Here is a 12,822-nt window from a genome sequence, read left to right as displayed (position 1 = left end):
TTAGGAAGGTTTGAAGTATTGTAACACTAAACTAGTGTTTTTATAGATCTGAACAGTTCAAGTGATTAGAAATCTATGAATTCATCTTACTTCATGTACTGTCATTAAAAATGTACATGTTGTTTAAATTACTTTTACCTAAAACATGCTATATTAGCTTCATTACTTCAGCCATAAGAAGTTTTTATTCAAGTACAATAAAATCAAGAATCTGAATAGAAATACATATCTTTTATTCAAAATTACAACAAAATATACTAGTGTTCAATATATATTTTTTTTTAATCTAAAATTTAGGAAATTTTTCATTGGTAGGATTTTTTTTGCGTGTCCCATTCCGGTCAGGGGCAAACCTCAGCCAACTCTTAATAAACACTTCTGCGTTGTTCAATGTATAATCTTGAGCATTGGCTTGTGCTGCACCTGTAAAAAATAAAATACAATTTTAAAAAATAAATATTACGAACAACTTATTTTCTACTTCACTGCACCTAGAAGTAAAATCTCACCCCCCCCCTTCCAGAACAACTATTTTTTTAAAATACATAGCTGTAACTATACTAAGCTAAATGTCATACAGTCAACCATACTGTTTGTTCCCTTGCAAACTTTTTAACTTGCCCTCTCATCGTTTGTTCAATAAAAGAATGTTACGAAGGCTAGCCGCCTTGTTCGCAGCCCTTCATTGTTGACTTAAGTGGAACCGGTGGTCTCTGATGGTGATAAGAATGTAACAGTTACCTTACAGCACAACAGGCAGTTGGCTCTCAGCATTTCAAGCTGAAGGCCCCCTACCCCTTTATATGTGTTCACTCTCAACACATTGCTATATGAACATATTATTGGAACTTAGAACATATCACCTCAGAGCAACACTAAGACATCTAATCCCAGGAATAATGCTATAATATCTTACTGTTGCTCTGAGGCGATGGTCTGAAATCCAAGGAACAAAGAGTAAGGATAATGTAGGATCTAGGTAAAGTTAGTATATAAAATGCAACATCAGTTACTTTTACCCCACTAATGAGTTATTAGCACATTTGCGTGGAACCACAAAATTGAGTAAATTATAGTTTGCTTTACTTTTTTTATTTTTCATACACTCACGGCTCTCTTAAAATACTTCAATACACACCTGACTTACAAACATTGAATGGAGTGGATGTTGATTCCCTTCAGAATGAGTATGCTAATAGACAACACGTACAACAAGAGCCGGTTTGGTGGTCAACCTTTATCACAGCTATTGGTTTTAACACATACAATCAACTGGAACATCAAGGGTGCCTAGGGGGTCATGCCGCAGACTGGGCCATTGATTTTTTGGGGGGGGGCTTGCTTTTGGAGGGGGTCTCCGCAATATGGGGGCACCCCTGGTCATATGGTAGTTTAAATAGATTAAAGGAGTGTCACAATAGCTATTTGACGTGTAAGGAGTTTTTTTTTTTTTTTTTTTTGAAATATGGTGCGTATCCTGCATATTTGTGTTCATATGTGCCCCAAGCCTATTCAGGTTACAGATCATATATACGGAGAGATTGGACAATGGTGTGCCGATCTCCACCATGTTTAGTTCAAGTGTTGTCAGCTTGAAATGCTGCTCTGTGTGAATTTTTAACTTTCCCACGGAATATAGGACATGGAATTTTTAAAGGAACCAACTAATTTTTTTTTTCTCCTCATATTTTAACTAAACGGAGTGAGCACCAAGTTTGGCAATCTGACGCCAATCGTTTTCTATCGTCATAGCGCTTACAAAGAAATTTTTTTTCCCAAAAACTTGTTCATAAAGATGGAAAACATACAGATATTTGTGATCTGCACATTGCATTTCATAATATCATAACTGGCTTCCAATTTTTTCGATACAATATACAGTGATATTTGGAGCAGAAGATGCATTACGGTCAACATGACCATCTTTACACCTGGATTAGGGCATTTTTTAATGGTTTAGTTGAATTCTCGAAATACATTTCGGTAGATTAGAAAAAAAAATATGTTAAAAACATGATGACTGACTGACATTTAAACTATGCCAATTACCATGCTTTTGATTTTTTTTGAAATCAACCAAAATACATTTAATTTATTCAATTGAACCATTAAATTCAGATTTCTACATGAAGGAAAATGAACTTACGGAAAATACATAAAATTATTCTTCGGTATTGATGAAATGCATGCTTTTCGCCTCTGCCTTTCCAATTCAGCATCACAGCAAGATCTTGGTGGAGGACAGAGGATAGCAAGCGATGCATTACTTGCTTTGCACCTAACCCTCCTATAGTTGCCAAGTAGGAAACCTAAAATTTCAAAAGAAGAACATAAATGACCATACTAACTTACTCCATGCTGTTTTTTTTTTTTTTTTTTGTTACACTATACTGCCAGGAAGGTAAAGGGTAAATCTGCATAGATGTGTTTTTTAGCTAATTGAAGAAGCTAACTAGATAATTGAAGGATCCCAAACTAATGGAGAAATATTGAAATTTTGTATGTGTGTGTGGTTTTTTTTTTTTTTTTTTTTTTTTTTTGCTTTATGTTTTGTGGAAACCAAATACGCATGCTTGTACAATAAAGCGAACTACAATAAATGACAGAAATGCAAAAAAGTGAAAAAATTGCAGATACTGTCCTTTACCTTTCCATGTCATTATAATTTCCCAAGCAACAATGCTTGGGAAAAAAATCTTCAACCATATCAAATTTTGCTGAAAGGTTTAATTAAAAAGTAATAAATATAAAATTAAAAATTGTGTTAAAAAACAGTAAATCAAAATTAAAAAATATGTACAAGTGTTTCTATAGTTATTTCTTCAATTCATATTCCTTAAATGATCTTTCCTTAAATTGACATGTAAATATATTTTTATGTTTTTTAAAAAAGGAGATCAATATAAAAAAAAAACTTACTGTTTCTGAAAATTTTTCATCATTTTGTAGGTAGGTGTCAGTTAGTGGGAGCTGGTTAATTTCCGTTAGGGGCAAGTTTATGGGGAAGTCTTGTGGCAACGATTTAGCTAAGTGTGTTTTTGTGTTTGTTTTTTGTTTTAATAGCTGCATTAAAAGTTCCCTCTGTGCTGCTTGCTCCTTTTGTATTTTTTTTAGAAGGTGTAAATGTAATTTGGAGCAAGCGCAAGAGGATGAGGATTGAAGGGGGGGGCAAAATTATCTGAGTTAAGTGTGTTCGTATGAGAGGCAGCAAAATTGTTTAAGGGTGGAGGTGTATTTGTGTTTGGCATTGCAAAAGTGTTTGTTGGAGTTATTATGGGTGACTGATTATTTGGGGGTGGGATTCTTATTGTAGGAGCACTTGGCAGTGCAGGTGTTCCAATCAAATACTCGGTATTGAATGAGTCCGGGCAGTCTGGAACTTCAACCCTTGGTCCTCGAAGGATTTTTATCTTCTTTTGGCTTCTTGCTGGTGCAGCACACAAAAGCGACTGAGATTGTTCTTCAGTTTCACTATTGCTGCTGCAGCAGTCTTGGTGATGCAATCTTTTCTCTCTCGGTGCATCTGCGTCGGAAACTATATCTGAGGAGTACTCTGCCTTTTTCAGTTTTCCTCTAGCTTCCTCATATGTCCCTGAAAATAAATTAAAAAATATTCGATACATTAAAATATTGCAGTGAAATTTCAATTAGTCGAAGTTGCAGGGGAAACAGAAAATAATTCTCAGTTATTGAAAACGGAAACAAAACTATAGATTTTTTTTTATTGAATTATTCTTATCCACCGACACATAAAGGAAGGGGGTTATAAGTTTGACGTATCTGTGTGTATGTCTGTGGCACTCTAGCGCCTAAACGGATGGACTGAGTGTGAAAAGCTTTTTTTTGTTCGAAAGGAGAGTTGATCGAGAGTGTTCTTAGCTAGGGGTTGCGTCTTTGGATAATATTAACTAACAAAGGTATTAATTAAAAGCCTCTAAAATGTTTTTTGCAATTTTTGCAGCGAAAACATAGTTAAAATTTAAAAAATTTGACACGAAAATAAAGAAAAAAATATTCTGTGTCTGATACAATGAGTTTGGAATTTCCATGTTTCATAGAATTTGAATTATAATGTTTTTTTAAAGCAGATTTTAATAAAGACTAAGCCTATATTCACACGATTGATAATCGAATTCATTGTTGGCCGTCAAGAAAATAAAAAACAATGATTTAAAATTTTTATCTGTTGCCAGTTTCTATTTAACAGCAAATAAAATACTTGACATTGATTTTTAATAATATAAGACTTTTCAAAGGATTTTCAATTTTCCCTCTTGATTAGACAGTTGCAACTCAGCTGGGGTTTTTTAAACTTTTATTTTTTTTAATATATATGAAACTCAATAATCTTCTTTCAGCCTCTAAAAAATTGAATAAAAGTAATAATTTTGAAAAAAATTCTCAAAATTAAAAGGACTTTCAACTTTGTGAGATAACGATATGAATTTTCTGGCAAACAGGAAACCATTAAGCCAGTTTCAAATGTCCCTTTTTCTTAACTTTAGGATATAAGCATAAAAAAAACAGCTATTAAATGTTACAATTAATGCCTAAAATTTGGTTGGTTAATACAAAATTGCTTAAAGTCATCATGGTTGAAATTATTGACTTTCAAGGTGTATCTACAAAATGTGCCTTAAGAGAACTGAAAATTTTCAAAATTAACTTACAAAATGTACCCAATGACCTCATATCATATTTCGTAAAATCTTTATTGGTTTCTGCTCGATGATGAACCATGCTCGACACTTTCCAGGCTGGTGCTGAGTCTGGCCATAAACATTCCTCTTTGTTTAAAACCCAATTAGAAGGCACCACCTCTACTTCTTGGGTTGCTTTGAACTCCACTACATGATACATCTAAAAATTAAAATTATCAGAACTATCAGCCCTGTAATACAGTACATACATGGACATTGAACGTGCACAGAAATTTTGGGGTTCCCCTCTAAATTATTTACTCCTACGTCCCAACATACATTTAACCACTCATTTTAAAAACTCCGGGCCTGCAGGTTCCCCCTCTCTGAGTACATACTTTACCAGAATGTATATCATTATGATATGCATTATATCACATTACTTACTTATATTTGATCCTCCTTTAAGAGCTAGGTTGAGAACAAATATTATAAGAGCATGAAGATGCATTCAAAAAGTTTAATATACAGAACGTTTCGTAACTTAACTTTTGGAATTTTTTTTAACTGTCTAAAGATATCATTTCCAGGCAAGACATTATTTTATTCACTGAGTATGCTTTTTGAATCAAAGCAAACTTTGAAAAGCATGAAACATAGTTTTAAAATATTTTTTCATTTGTAGTAAATATCCAGAATATTTTTGAGTTTATAGTGCTGAAAAATAAATAGTATTATGCGTTACATAAAATTGAAATAAAAACCAAACTTTTACGTAGATTATTTATTGCTTCCTGAAGGTATGAAAAGTGCTGAATATATTTTTAAGAAACTAAAATACAAAACCTTAAAGGAGTCATTAACAGAAATGCTACCTAATTGGCCTCTCAAGTACAGATTATATACAACTAGTGATTTAAAATAAGAGTGGAATTTGAAACATTTCTCCAGAACCCCCCTAAAACAAAAACCTTTTGGTCACAATTTATAAGCAAAATCAAGAGCATATCATTTAGTATCGCAATTGATACTTCTAGAAGAGTGTAGTACTACTATACCCAGAGTTTTTTTTTTTTTTTTTGATATGCAGCTGAAAATAAAGGTCTCATTTTACAAATGAATTAAAAGGTGATTCTATGACAGGAAACATTGGATAATAAATTTCACAGTATTTTAATTTCTGCAGTAATATAACATTTGAAATAGTTGGACCTCCATATATCAAAGAAGCAAATTGCTGGGAAAACAATTTGATACATATAAATTTCGATATGTAGAAATGATCTTAGTTAATCATCATCAGGTTAAATAAAAGTTAATAACTAAAAAATTAAATGTGAAACATTTACTGCGTACTCACTGCATAGTTTCTAAAAAATGAGCTGTAATGCTGTTTCATGTTTTTGAGTGAAAGTTTTCTGTAAGTTTCAATATTTTTATAACAGCTTTTTGATTTCTTATAATAACAGGCACTCAGCTTGTGAAAATACTAAATTTACCAGAAATGATATTTTTGCGCCTTTGTACATCCTGATTATTTCGTAATCCAACTTGATCTGCAGCATTAGGGGATTTTCGCTTTGACAATGTAATCAAGAGAAAAGTAAAAAATAAATCTACTTAACTTGAATGATTTTCACTGAAGCTAAAGACTAGGAATGATATAATCAACAGACAAAATACACAAGGTTAAACTGAATTTTCTGGTGGAATACATGAAATACACTTTGTTCAAAGACAATCGATGATTGAGCTTTTTCAAAATGAACAAATTGAAAATTTGTTTTAAAAATTGCAGTATATAAGGAAAGAAAACTGGGGAACTAAGGAAATACTTTATTGCAAAAGTGGAAAATTAACTTTATTTTTTCATGGGGCAAAGTGAAAACTGAAATATTTTTGTGATTCGATTATAAATAAAAAAATTTTGAAAAAAAAAAAATAGAACCGACTTCAAAATTGCTCTAAAAAGTGAAAAATAATTTTATTCTTTAAACACCATTGATAATGCTTTTAAACATAATTTTTGAAGTTGGTGCAAAAACAAAACTTAAAATCCAGTGTAACCATGCTTCATTCATATTTTTTTCAGAAAAGCATCCAAAGTTACGAATGAAAGATTTGTATCGTTATTCAAATATGCTGTCATCAATGCATAGTGCATATGATAGCGAAGAAACTGGGCCTGGTTAAATTTATAGTTGTAGTTGAGTTATGGCTGTGAATGATTTTATCTATCGTTTTTGCGCCAACTTCAAAAATTATGTTTAAAAGCATTATCGATGGTGTTTAAAGAATAAAATTATTTTTCACTTTTTAGAGCAATTTTGAATTCGGTTCTATTTTTTTTTCAAAATTTTTTTATTTCATTCTTTTTAGTGTAAATGTAAGTATTTCAGAAATAGTAAGAAGTTACCATCACGAAACTTCACCTTATTTTTTTCATAAAAATGATCCATACTAAAAAAAAAAAACTATAAACACGTGTTAAACTTTAGGCAATTGGCACTAAAAACTTATCTTTGTTCCTCTCTGGAATTCATGTGTAGTTAATTTAGTTATAACTATTTAAGTATTACATTTTCCCTAACTAATTTCCATTTCACAGCATACAAGTTGCTTGTTATGCAATCCTGTATTTTCTTACTTAGCCCCGATCATCTGTTATTGGAATAGATGATAACGATCAAAATACTACTGTGTAGTTGATGCAAATCAAATGGTAGCATTGTAAAGGCCTAAGCAGATCCTAATCACTGCATCACTTCGCTTCCAGGTTTGGTTTACCCCCACTATGGAGCTATAGCACTGAAGAAGGAAAGATTTCGGTAATTCACATAGGGTTACTATAAAACAGCAAAATCAAATTATTTATGCCAAAAATGAGACGACAGCGCCAGATTCCCGATTATCAAAATACCCCACTGAAGAAACTTGATGCTTGCTTCAGGGAAGCCTTCATTCAAAATTATCACTACAATTACTATTAATGTTACTGTCATATGGCACCAAACTTTCATAACAATGGGTTTTAAATTTAATCATTTAATAGGGAAATTGCATGAAATTTATTGTTTTTTGCCCATAACTTTTTTTCTAAAGGACAAATATGGTCAAACAAAGTAATGGGACCTAAGTTTAGCCATCCCCTATTCATTAAAAAAAGAATCATCAAAATCGGTTCACTAGGTGAGACGCCGTGAGTGGACAAAAAAAAAAAAAAAAAAAAAAAAAAAAAAACATACATACGGTATGAACTGATAACCGCCTCTTTTTTGAAGTCAGTTAAAAATATTTTTGATCAAATGAATCAGTAAGGAAAAGGTTGAATGAATAAATGAAATGATGCTGAAAACATACAGTAAATAAGAAACAACTTTAATTTGTACTGTTCTAACTAAAAATGACAAGATAAAGGTAATGAGACAAATTTACTTTTATATGGATATAAAACACATTTAGATTTGATTGTTTCAACTGGAAAACTTAACATTTTATCTGATAGTTTGGAAACCAAATAGATATCTACAACAGAAGATTCAAAAGGATAGGTGAAAAAATTTTCTGATAATTTATAATTGTTTCCAAACAAATATGTACATTCTGCAGATTTATAAAAGTGAGAAATCTTAATAATCATATTATTTGATAGCATACAGTGTGAATCTGAAAATTTTTTTGTTTTAAACTCCATATTGTTAAACCTGAAACTAAAACTTTTTATATTATTAGGCAATGTTTCAACACAATTAGTTCTGTTCTCTTCTGGATTTAAAGTTTTAATTTCTGAAATTCTTCGATGAATCTGTTGTAGTGGATTTTTAGATGACCTCAAGAGCTTTTTTAGTTTACCTAAATAATTTTCATACTTCCAAGCACTGAAATCATCTAAAGGTCCAAATCCTTTTGCATCCAGATGTAGGTGATACAAATAATGGACATTGTAAACACAAAACTGGTCTCCATATAACTTACAACAATGACAAACAAAATGTCCCAATACTTCACCTGCATAATCATATAAATGGTTAAAATTTTTATTTATAAGAATTCTAATTGCACAACTAAGCATCATAAAATTATCATACATCTCTTTAGGGATTACATCTTTTAACACAACTGGTCCTGAATACAACAAAAAACTTCTAAATTCGGTGGCTTTCCAGTATTTTACTTCAAAAAGGCTCCTTGGTTTTCGATTGAAATCAAAACATGTAAACTTATTTAAATTTATTAATAATGTGGATATTTTTCTTACGATATTGGCAGTGAAACGTTTCTTTAAGGGACCTTCTAACCAAGTAAGTAGTAACCTTTTGGTTACACCTAGACATACGGTGTGCATGTAATCTATTGGAAACTGGGTTACCATTCCAATAGATAACATTTCAAGGGGAGATTCAGCTACATGATGTTCTTCATCAAACTTTAATTGAAATGAAAGATCATCACGTAGCTGTCCCACTGTGGGAAAACACATTCTATTCATGAAATGCTTGCCCTCTACTGTGCATTTTTCACACGCGCTATATCCTGAATGGAGTTTACTCCCTTTTAAAAAGGATCTAGCAGGTGCATCACAGACAAATGCTCCTATTTTTACATCAAATTTTTTACCAAACAGGATAACACCTTCTTGCAGCAATACACTCATTTCTTCAATAAAATCTGTTAAAAAATCTGACAAACTGTTTGGCTTGCTTTCACCCAAAAAAATTGAAGTGACAAAAGGGAACTTGCTATACTGAGTATAGCCCAAAATTGGCCAAAATTGCTTTTTGTTGCTTTTGTAGAGAGGTAGGCCATCTACATTAAAATGTATTACAATTGGACATTTTAACTTATCAATGGGAAGACTTGCCAATCCATCTTTAACACCAAAATAACAGATTTCTCCATTATTTATTTTCCTAGTACAAGTCTCCCTTGGTGTTTTTAATAATGTACGACCATCTTTGGGGAGAAAAGAAAAATATGCAAAAAGTATTTTCAATAATGCAGTCAATGCAGATAATGTAATATTATAAGTTAGAGACCATTCACGTAACATTTCTGTTAATGACTTAGGAGGGGAATCTGAAATATTTTCTGACTCAGATAAGTCATCATCACTTGAAACATATTCATCAGAAAATATTTCGAATGTATTAGATTCCTCTTCGACACTAGTTTCAGAAAAATCATTGTTATCTGAAACATCATTTCTGTCCGAAGCATTAAGGTTATTTCCTTGCTCTACAATACCAGGAAAAACTATACTAGTTTCATTTGCTGCTCTTTTTTGAAACCCTTTATCATTTGTGGCATTAAAATTCCCTTGATCTAGAATGCTACCTCCAACTCTAATAATATTCGAATCTCTTCCTATATCATTTGCTTCTATTTCATTTAACTCTTCATTTATTTCTTTGTTACAAATCCGATTTTGTTTTCGTCTAGACAGCAGCAAATAATCCATAACTCTAAGAAGAGAGGGGAAAAATCAATAGATACTCAAATGTCAAAATTAACTAAACTAAATTGAAACATTTAAATAACTATAAATTGAATACCAGAGCTTCAGGCCTGTCATTTCCAAATTTTCCAGGGAGAGGATTTGTGCTAAAACTCATTTTTTGTGGAAAAACACAAAATACGTAGTTAAATAAAAAATGGTAGCCGTCTGACTTGAAGTTTCCTTATCATACGTTTAGAAAAAAAAAAAAATATTTTTTTTAAATTTTAAATGGGTAGTTCTCAAAAGGTGGGAACAAAAACGTTGCTTTTGAGCAATTTTTAAAATTTTGGAATTTGAAATCAATTTTGCTTTTACTGCATAGCATGTACACCTAGAATATCATACACAAGCATAAAAAGTATTTATAAATTAATAAATAGCAAATTTAATGATCGGTCTGTAGGTAACAGATTTTGGACATCATCATAATGAAAGTTTCAGTTTTTGAACTTTTTCCATGAAAATTTTATCTATTTTTAAATTCTGCAATGGAAAATAGAGGATTTATGAAGTACATGAATGACTTTATATACTGGTCTTAAAATAATAAAATTTTGTTATGGTTTCGTAGAATCCGAAAAAAAAAAAAAAAAACCATTTTGCCAGCGCAGGTGATAACGTCGCCAAAACCGACGCTGTTAACGAAAACCTGATTTCTCTCGGGTAACCCTTTGCTTATCGTACGCTGTGGGTTGTCGCCAATCGGGGTTTGCTTGGCGATTTTTGCCGCCTTTGTTTACTATTCGTCGCGATCATAACTTGAGTTTCTATTGTTATTTATGTACTGTTTAATGCATAACGTATTAATTGTGCAAAATACCAATGGATTAAAGAAATTAACATTATAATAGCCTTTTTTATTAAGGTTACAAGACAAAAGATCATATTATAATATTGAATAAATGGATAAAATTTCTTACACAATAAATAATCTGTCAGCAATTTTTTAATTTATAGAAAATATTATCAAAAAAAATATTCAGTTTGAGATTCATAACCCTTAATTTGGTTTTGAAACGTTTGGAAATATTTTTTTTTTTTTTTTATGGTACATTTGCTCAGTTAACGTTTTGAAAGTCCAAAATTGTGCCTTTTAGCAAAGAAAATATTTTTTAAAGGATATTTGAAGAGCATTTTTTCCATAATTTAAGTCAACTATTGTTTCTATACAGTATTATTATTTAACTCAAAAATTTTTGAGTCAACTAAAATGAAAGTTATTTGGTGTAAAAGCTTTAAAGTTGAGGTCTGTGTTTGCTCCCACCTTTTGAGAACTGCCCAAATCTGATGTAAGTAATCTTTTATATTTTGTTCCAGCAACTCTTTTTTTTTTTAATCTCATATACGTATTTTACCCATTTCAATAAATTAAGATACTATAATACAATGTTAGAGAGCAAATTTTAGTGACTAAAGCCAATTTGTTTATTTTATCCGGTTTTTATGCATCTGTAGTGCACACATTAAATTTGATTGGAATATGCATTTTTGAGTTTCACATTTCACTATGAAAACTGTTCGGTAAAATATAATTGAAATTTTTTAATTTTTAAAAAATATCAATAACAAATTAAAATTTAACTTTTATGTAAATTAATTAGTAACAAAAGTTTATTATTATTATTATTATTTTGAAAAAAATATACAAAAATAAAACAAATGATATAAAATTAGTTTAGGTGAAAATGAATTGCTTGAAAAACACTCAAGCTATTAAGATTCGTCTTGGCCATTTTAAAGGATATCAATTCTGCCGTGAGCAGGTAAAGGGCAGTATTTGCAAATTTTTCATTTTCGTCATCTATAGTTGTGATAGTGGTGGATCCAAGTAAAATTTTCTGAAAGAGGAAACTCGACCCCCCCCCCCTTATAAAACTGTTCATATCTGATAAACAAAATAATTGGAAAAAAAATTGCCATTTTCTTAAATAATTTTTCAGTTTTAAAATGTTGTCAGCCCAAAATTTTTGGAAGCGGCAACCCAAAACTGACGGAATCTTTGGATCACACCTGCATCTACTATGAAAGATATTGCACTAGCTGACTAGCTTGTTCAATTGCTTTCCATTGAAAAAAAAAAAAAAGAGTCTTATTCCAACATTTCCCTGATAGTGATTCCAAAAACGCGCTTCTTAATATATCTCGCAAACTTATTTCTTCAGATGCTGCTGTTTACCTGCCCAAGTCAGAAATAAATGTAAAATGAATTAAATCATAACAAAAATATGTTAATGTTTGATTTTTGTTTTTTAAATTTATCGGAAAAAATGAAATTACTTACTTTAGAAAAGCGAGGATGGAGACCTCGGATTCAGCAACTAGTACATTACGGAACGATGAACGAGGGAAGAAAACGTGGTCGTAGTCAGGAGGTGGAATAAAAAAAAAATGGCTGTAGACGGACGCGCACTCCCCCCCCCCCCGGCTTAGCGTCACAGACTGCATTATACGCATGCGCCGCAGAACGCACAAATCAGCCACGAGCTTGCAATAATTTGGGCGTGGATGTGAAACAAGTTTGAAGGTTAGAATTAAGTTGGGAATGCGTTTAGTAGGATTTAGGTTGGTTTTAAACACTCCTCCGATGCTTCGAATGATCGGATGAGCGTATAAAAATAACCTATATCTAACCTAACGTATATCTAACCATTGCGATGTATTTTCAACCTTTCTCCAACGCAAATC

The 12,822-nt window shown here is 31.5% G+C and overlaps 1 long non-coding RNA gene across 1 annotated transcript; it reads right to left on the bottom strand.

Annotated features, from left to right (window-relative positions):
* Positions 1-316: 316 nt before the first annotated feature.
* Positions 317-12,545, bottom strand: LOC129232807 (uncharacterized). The gene is made up of 5 exons (XR_008581396.1): positions 12,419-12,545; positions 4,671-4,860; positions 2,920-3,592; positions 2,147-2,309; positions 317-423 (listed from the first exon to the last, which is right to left on the bottom strand). It is a non-coding gene; the product is annotated as an uncharacterized LOC129232807 (long non-coding RNA).
* Between the last annotated feature and the right edge of the window lie 277 nt (positions 12,546-12,822).

This window comes from Uloborus diversus, unplaced genomic scaffold (assembly GCF_026930045.1).
Source record: "Uloborus diversus isolate 005 unplaced genomic scaffold, Udiv.v.3.1 scaffold_14, whole genome shotgun sequence".
Taxonomy (NCBI): domain Eukaryota; kingdom Metazoa; phylum Arthropoda; class Arachnida; order Araneae; family Uloboridae; genus Uloborus; species Uloborus diversus.
This window is presented reverse-complemented; position numbering and strand designations above follow the sequence as displayed.